General features: G+C 47.2%; 1 pseudogene; it reads left to right on the top strand.

Annotated features, from left to right (window-relative positions):
• The first annotated feature begins 2,047 nt into the window (after window positions 1-2,047).
• LOC128578968 (52 kDa repressor of the inhibitor of the protein kinase-like) overlaps window positions 2,048-7,774 on the top strand; it is a 31,385-nt pseudogene continuing 25,658 nt past the window's right edge.

Below are 7,774 nucleotides of genomic sequence, written 5' to 3'. Positions count from 1 at the left end.
CTTTAATAGCTCTGTCACTCCAATGCCACCATAACCACCAATGCCAGGCCAGATGCAGCCTCACTGGCCTACTGCTGCTGCTCACCACATATAGCCTAGAGGCAGGGATATATGCTCTGCCTTGCAGCCAAAGTGCCTCTAGGGTATCAGGCACAGTGAGGTGGCCTTTAGGGCTCAGTGTTAGTTTCAACAGTGGATGTCCAAGAGGGAAGGAAGCAGGAAGCAGGGTAGCCACACTTGGTCATGAACACAAGCACATCTTCATCCTCCTCTGTGATTATAGTTGACATCTGTGGGTGGTTCACTATTTGCCTTCAGTTAGGACCTTCTTCTAGTCAGGGGAAGAGGAACTGTACACCAAGTCATGCAGCAGGTCTGCAAAACATTGACAGTATGGGAGTGTCAGACAGGACAGGCTTTAAATCCACATGGCTCCCACATCTTCCTCAGACTCTGCTTTTTGTAAGACATTCTTAGGATACTCATTGTTTTGGTGGTGTGTCTGCCAACAACTGACTGCACCGATTTCTGGAGGGTTGACTTACAAACCAGGCCTCCAGAAACCCATGTGGCCCTGGGGTGCTACTGCTGGACGCACAATGCTGATATCAGGATAATCCCTATTTGCCCAAATTCTGGCTACCGTGCCCCCTGCTTCCTTCCCACTTGGAAATCCATTGGTGAAACTAACACTGAGCCCTAGTGGCCACCTGGCTGTGCCTGGTAACCTAGAGGCACTTTGGCTGCAAGGAAGGGCATATATTCCTGCACCTAGGCTGTATGTTAGGGGCAGCAACAGCAGCTGCTTAGAACTAAGGAGACTCTGGGGAAAGTAAGTGTCTTCCAGAAGACAGCACCTTGCACAATCTAGGCCCAGGGTTGGACCACCCAGAGTGTAGGTGGCCAGCTCCTACAACCAGGCACAGCCTGTATATCACTGGCTTGGCATTCCTCCTACTCATCAAAAGCCTTCAAAGTTGTGCTGCCTGAAAAGGTCCCTTTTTGGGTCTGTCCTACTTTAGAGAGATAAACGTTCTTCTCAGTCCCCACTGTAGGCTCACTCACTACCTGTAAGCTGCTCAGATCCGTCCATACCGTCAGCAGGTGGCTGTAAGTAGAGGGCCCTAGCCAGGACTGACCAGACTCCTGCTGTGTCTTCTGTCGCGGGCAGAGTCCTTTCCCCTCCCATGTGCAGCCCATTCCCACTATCACCGGCCTCAGGAAGGAACAGTGTCAGCCCTCAGGAAGGAACAGCAAGAAGGATACAGCTTTGGCCCAGAGCCAGGGATGCTCTGGATGACGATGCTCCTGTGCTCAAGATGTGCTCTCATCCTCTGCCAAATGTCTCGCTTCAGAAGAGCATAGTCCATGCTGCCTCAGGCAGTCACTCTGCTCAGCTGCTGCTGGATGTCTTGCAGAGCTCTGAGAGCAGATCGGTGCCTGGGGGCCAAGCACCCCTCCACTTCCTGCCCAATCCCCTCCTCCTCCTGGCCGTCTCCTCTCCCTTCATGCTCATTGTCCCGGGTCAGCTGGGGCATTGCTCGCCACCCCCCCCCCACCACCATCTACGACCTCCTCCATCGGCCTAATCTCGACCTCAGCCACCCCCAGCTCTGACTCCATCACCAGGAACTCCGCGCCCTCTGGCTCCGCCTCAGTGAAGCTCTCTTGCACAGGCAGCTCTATGGACACGCTGGCTGCCTGAGTGTGCCCACGAAACCAGAACCACTATCCTTCCGGGCCCCTTCGCCTGCAAGCCCCTGAGACTCGCCCCACAGAAGGGCGTTTGCCTGACCTAAGACCTTTGAGGCTTCCTGGGGAGGCCCAGGGCCACACGGCCTTGCCTGGCACGCCATGCGGCCCTACAGTCACGTGGCACCTCCTGTGGCGGTAGCAGAAAGCAGCTCCAAGAGCCGGGATTGCACACTCACAACAACACACACAGAGTTTGAGGTTGCACACTCTCCCTGGCCTCCACAGGCCGCAGTTGTGTCTTTACCATTCCTATACCAGGGTTGAAACGCGGGGGAGGGCAGACCCTTAACGCATGCGCACACACTGCCCTTTGGTACCCGGCTTCACCATTGGTTGGAGGGCGTTAGGGTGGTGCCTCGAGTTGCCCTTTCTGACACTTCAGCCAATAGATGAGGAGTTCAGAGTACTAACCCTGTGTGTGTTCGGCCTTTAGAGGCACAGCGGGAAGCAGCGCGTCCCAGTCCAGCACCTACCGAGGTCTTGCAGGCCTGCAGCTGCTGCTGCCACATGCTTTTGGCCTTGGTGAGCATTTCCAGTGCACATCTGCTCCTGTCCTCTCTTGTTGGGTCCCTGACAATGATATCTCGTAGAGCAAGAGGGAACACGTAAAACCTTTCACCAGGGTAACTAGCAAGGGCCGCCAGCACTGTCTCACTCGCAGCAGGATCGCTTGAGACTGAAGATTGCCTCTTTACCCCCTGGCTTTCCTGAGGGCTTTGCTGGACTAAGAGGACTAAACTACACGGCCAACAGCGCTATAAATTCTGGCTCAGGGCCAGGAAGGGCAGCACGTAGGTCAAAGTTCCCAGTCAAAAATGCTCACAGCGGACCATCCAGCAGGATCCCTCATCGCTCTTGTACACAGGTCTGTGGAACTAAGTCCCTAAAGGAGGTTTGAGCCAGGTAGAGGAGGATCTCTGGAGAACATAGGTTGTGGTCCTTGTGAGGCAACCGTGTGTCCTTTACCTGGGTGTGCCATTCAGAAAAACTGGTCCTGATCAATAACGGAAACACATACTACAGCCTCAGTTTGCTGTGTCCTCTGAAAAAGAGCTGCATATTGGAAGAAGGCCAGGTCAGGGGTATTTCAGGGTTCATCCTGGACATTCCAGACACCCAGGAGATCCCAGGCATTTTTATAAATCCAACACCTGGTACAAAATAGAGCCCATGCTGAAGAAAATAGCCTAGGCACATGCTGGATTTAGCAGAAGATCTGTCCCCATGAGTGTTCATCAGGTCCACACATGAGATGTGTCCTTCATGCCCTAATATCCTGGCACCTATATCGACCCGCTGTCCTAACACGGGCATAGGGGCTGCTAAGCAGAGTTACATTCAGACATTTTTGGTAGTTGACCAGCCTGACTGCAGCTCTGCCATTGCTGATGTGCCCTCCTGTTAGAGGCAGTGAGCTGGTCTATCTCTCCCTAAGTGTGGATATTATACAACTACACTTTTACAGGCACAAGTTGCCGCACCCCCGGCATCAAGCCGTGGCGGGATGGCTCTGTCCGCGTTGTAAAAACTGTGGTAAGGCGGTGAGTGCTCCCCGGAGCGTTGCCCCCGGTCCCCCTGGCCTGCAACAGCAGCGCATAAGTTGCCTAGCATGCCTTTTAGTGAACGTAAGAATTCATGAGGTGCGGCATAAAGGCCTGAATAACCTTTACCCTGAAACCTGTTTGAAACTTGTTTGTTGAGTTGAATGGTTAATTGTTGCTTGAATGTCCTCAGAAACTAAGAATAAACATAATGACTTACTAATCCATGACTTCATCTATACAATGGAGACTAAATGTCTCCAAGGGAACACGTTCCCACCATAAAGGTCAGTTAATTGAAACAATGTATCAAGAGAATGCAGGGATGATAAGTTAAGATGTTCCTACCAGATACCCGCTCCCTCCGGTCTCTTATCTCTACCTTATGTCCCTTTGAAACTGTTTCTTTGAAATAAGTTTTCTATGAAATTGCTTTCTCTATAATTTTGTCACTATACACTTAAAACATATACATAATTCACTATCAATTCACTAACAACATAAAAATCATAATCAAATATAAAAATATAAAAATACAAAATGTGAACAAAGCAGTTTTACAAAGAAAGAAGGTTTAAACATAGATAAAGAGAAGTAAAAGAGTAACTGCTGATAAGCAGCAGTCCTTTGTTCCCCCTTACGGGCAGAAACATTGTCTAAGAAAAGACAGTTGACTACTCCCATCTACAAAACTCGATAAGAACTTTGTAAGCATCAGCAAGTCATAAAAATATCTTTTGTAGTTTGTAAGACATTGTCAAAAATGTATAAATACCATGCCTAAAAATCAGTAAAGTACAACTGCTTTCTTCATCATCCTTGGTGTGTGGCAGTTTGTCATTTTCCTGCGTCGCCCTTTCAATCAACCTGAGCCGTTCTCGCCCTGAAAGCCCTCGGACTGAGACTCATTCGACTGGCGGTCCGCGGCAGCTGGCGCCTCGAACAGGGACCTGAAGGACAGGTGATCTTTCTTTTTCTTTCTTTCCTCTCTTTTTCAGATTGAAGGCGACTCTCACCAGGGAGCTGCAGTCCCGCCGGTAAAGGCTGACCGGTTAAGTGTGAGTAATCCGCAGGACAACATGGGGCATACATTGGGTAAGGAAGAACACATGCTCAGTGTCATGATACAGCGTTTGTTAGAAAAAAATGGTTTTCATGTGTCTCTCAAACGGTTGGAGGAGCTTATGCATTTCATAAAGTTGGTTAGTCCTTGGTTTCTGGAGGAAGGCTCTCTCTCTCTCTCCGACTGGAAGAGAGTGGGACGCGAAATGCGGAAATACATGCAAGAACATGGAGAGAAGGTCTTGCCCCCTCAGGCTTTTCCTTTATGGTTACAAGTTAGAGAACTTTTAGCTGACAATACCTTTTTAGAAGCATTTATAAGAGAAACTGATTCGGAGGTTGGTGATCCTGAATCTAAAGGGGCACCGATTCCTGATGAGGTTCCCCCCGAGGTTCTTAAAGATCCTGAACCGGTACCAAACACTGAGAGCGTTGTCCCTTCGGCTCCAACGCTCAAAGACATTCTACCACCACTCCCACCGGTCGATAATTCCTCAGACAGTGACGAGTGGGATGTGGTCGATGAATTTACTAAACCAGATGAGAGGGACAGAATGAATGATTTTATTCACCCCCGCCGAGCTTACCCGGCTGTTCGTGTCCCAAAAGTCACATCTAAGACAACCTCACAAGCTCCGCTTCCCCGCGTACCTCCTTGTCTCCCTCCGCCGCCCGCGGGCTTTCAAGCGGCGGTGCGAGAAGCCCGTCAGCAGGGAGATTTTACATTTGCTTTCCCGGTACGCTTTCCCACTGAGGATAGGGCACCACCCACCTGGGAACCTCTGTCGTTAAAGACGCTTAAAGAACTGCAACAGGCTGTCCGTACATCGGGAGCTTCTGCCCCTTATACCTTACAAATTGTGGAATCAATTAGCAGTCAATGGCTTACCCCGTATGATTGGCAGCAAACGGCCAAAGCCACGCTTTCCCCAGGTGATTATATTTTATGGAGAACAGAGTATGAAGATAGATGTAGAGAAAGTATTAATCAACATGTAGGAAGAAAAGCACAGCCCACGCTGTCCATGCTTCTAGGGACAGATGAATTTGCTTCTTTTGAAAATCAAATTAAACTACCCCGACAATTTTTAGAGATAGTCAGCCATAATGCAGTCTCCGCTTGGCGAAAAATACCTCCTCCGGGAACCAAGGGCACAACTTTAGCAGGCATAAAACAGGGTATGGAAGAGTCCTATCCTGACTTTATTTCTCGCCTGGAAGAAGCTATTAATAGAATGCTTCCACCATCAGAAGGCACAGAATTATTACTCAAGCAATTAGCTTGGGAAAATGCAAATACGCTGTGTCAGGACTTAATACGTCCACTCAGGAAAACAGGTACCTTACAAGATTATATTAAAGCATGCATGGATGCCTCACCAGCAATTGTCCAGGGAATGGCGTTTGCTGCAGCTATGCGGGGTCAAAAATTTAGTTCATATGTTAAAGGTGCTTTTGATAGAGACCCCAGTAATACATGTTTTGGGTGTAATCCCCCACATGACTTGCCCACTTGTTATAACTGTGGGAAGCCAGGTCATATACAGAAGGATTGTAAGAAATCCACCGGTGCTAATAATAATAATAATAAGTCCCGTGGATTACCCCCGGGACCATGCCCTCGTTGTAAGAAGGGAAGGCACTGGAAAAATGAATGTAAATCTAAATTTCATAAAGATGGAACCCCCTTGTCAGACAAGGGTGCTAACTTTATTGATACCAACCAGACAAAAAACTAGATAAGGGGCGTTCTCCTAGCCCCGACTCCAAGGGAGAGTCTCCTGCTCCTACCGCAGTACGACCTAAGTTAGAGCCCACATCTACTATTAATTGTATACCACCTGAATGGACAATTCATGATCTCCCACGTGGGACTCCTGGCAGTGCAGGCTTAGACCTTGCCAGTTCTAAAGATATAATCATATCCAAACATGATGGTGTTGTGTTAGTTCCCACAGGAATAAAAGGAAAGTTATTACCAGGTACTGTTGGTGTTATATTGGGACGAAGTTCCAATTACACCAAACATTTTGAAGTTGTTCCAGGAGTAATCGATTCTGATACTGAAAATACAATTAAAGTCATGGTAAAGTCTCTAGTAGAAACTACACAAATTCATAAGGGACAAAGAATTGCTCAATTACTATTGTTGCCATATATACCACTCCCCACTTATCACTTACATGATGCCAGGGGAGAGGGACAGTTTGGATTTACTGATAAAGATTGTGTGGCTCTTATACATGATTTATATGATAGACCGATGTTAAAAATGAAAATAGAAGGCAGGCCCATTAAGGGCCTGATGGACACAGGCGCTGATGTAACCTGCATTGCTGCCTCCGACTGGCCGAGATCCTGGCCGGTTCATCGAACTGGGTCTTCTTTAGTTGGTCTCGGTTCTGTTTCTGGTGTCATGCGTAGTACATCTCATTTGTTATGTGAATATAAGGACAAGAAAATTTACTTTCAACCTTATGTGTTACCCTCTCTACCCTATACTTTATGGGGACGAGATCTTTTACATGTCCTAGACATGAAACTAGTCACAGGGGATCAACTGAACGATCAGTGTTTTTCATAGGGGCCACTGCAGAAAACTATGCCTGTAAGATAAAATGGTTAACAGATGTTCCTGTGTGGGTTAGTCAGTGGCCCCTAACAACAGAAAAGTTACAGGCATTACAAATTTTAGTACAAGAACAATTAGATAAAGGTCATTTAGAGGAATCCACTAGTCCATGGAACACTCCTGTGTTTGTCATTAAGAAAAAATCTGGCAAATGGAGACTTTTACAAGATTTAAGAGCAGTAAATGCCATTATGGAAGACATGGGCTCCCTTCAACCTGGGCTTCCGTCTCCTGTAGCAGTACCAGAACAATGGTCACTTATAATTATAGATCTGCAAGACTGCTTTTTTACTATTAATTTACATCCTGAGGACTGTCCTCGTTTTGCTTTCAGTGTTCCTTCTCTAAACTTACAGGAACCGTTTAAAAGATATCAGTGGAAAACTTTACCACAGGGCATGAAAAACAGCCCTACCTTATGCCAAAAATTTGTGGCGGCTGCATTAGCAGCACTGAGAAAACAATTTCCTAGTGCATACATAATTCATTATATGGATGATATCTTGCTAGCTCATCCTGAGCTGCCAAAAGTACAGCTAATGCTAGAAAAGGCTATAGAACAATTAACTAAATTTGGCTTAGTCATTGCCCCAGAGAAAATTCAGAGAGATAAACCATTAAGTTATCTGGGACAATGGATTCACTCTGACTATATTGCACCTCAAAAGGTGCAAATAAGGAGAGATAAATTACAAACTCTTAATGATTATCAAAAATTACTGGGAGAAATAAATTGGATTCGACCTTTTCTGAAGATTACTACGGGAACCCTTAGTCCTTTGTT

This window comes from Nycticebus coucang, chromosome Y (genome assembly GCF_027406575.1).
Source record: "Nycticebus coucang isolate mNycCou1 chromosome Y, mNycCou1.pri, whole genome shotgun sequence".
NCBI classification, from domain to species: domain Eukaryota; kingdom Metazoa; phylum Chordata; class Mammalia; order Primates; family Lorisidae; genus Nycticebus; species Nycticebus coucang.
Note: the sequence above shows the minus strand (reverse complement) of the source record. Positions and strands in the feature narration are given on the sequence as shown.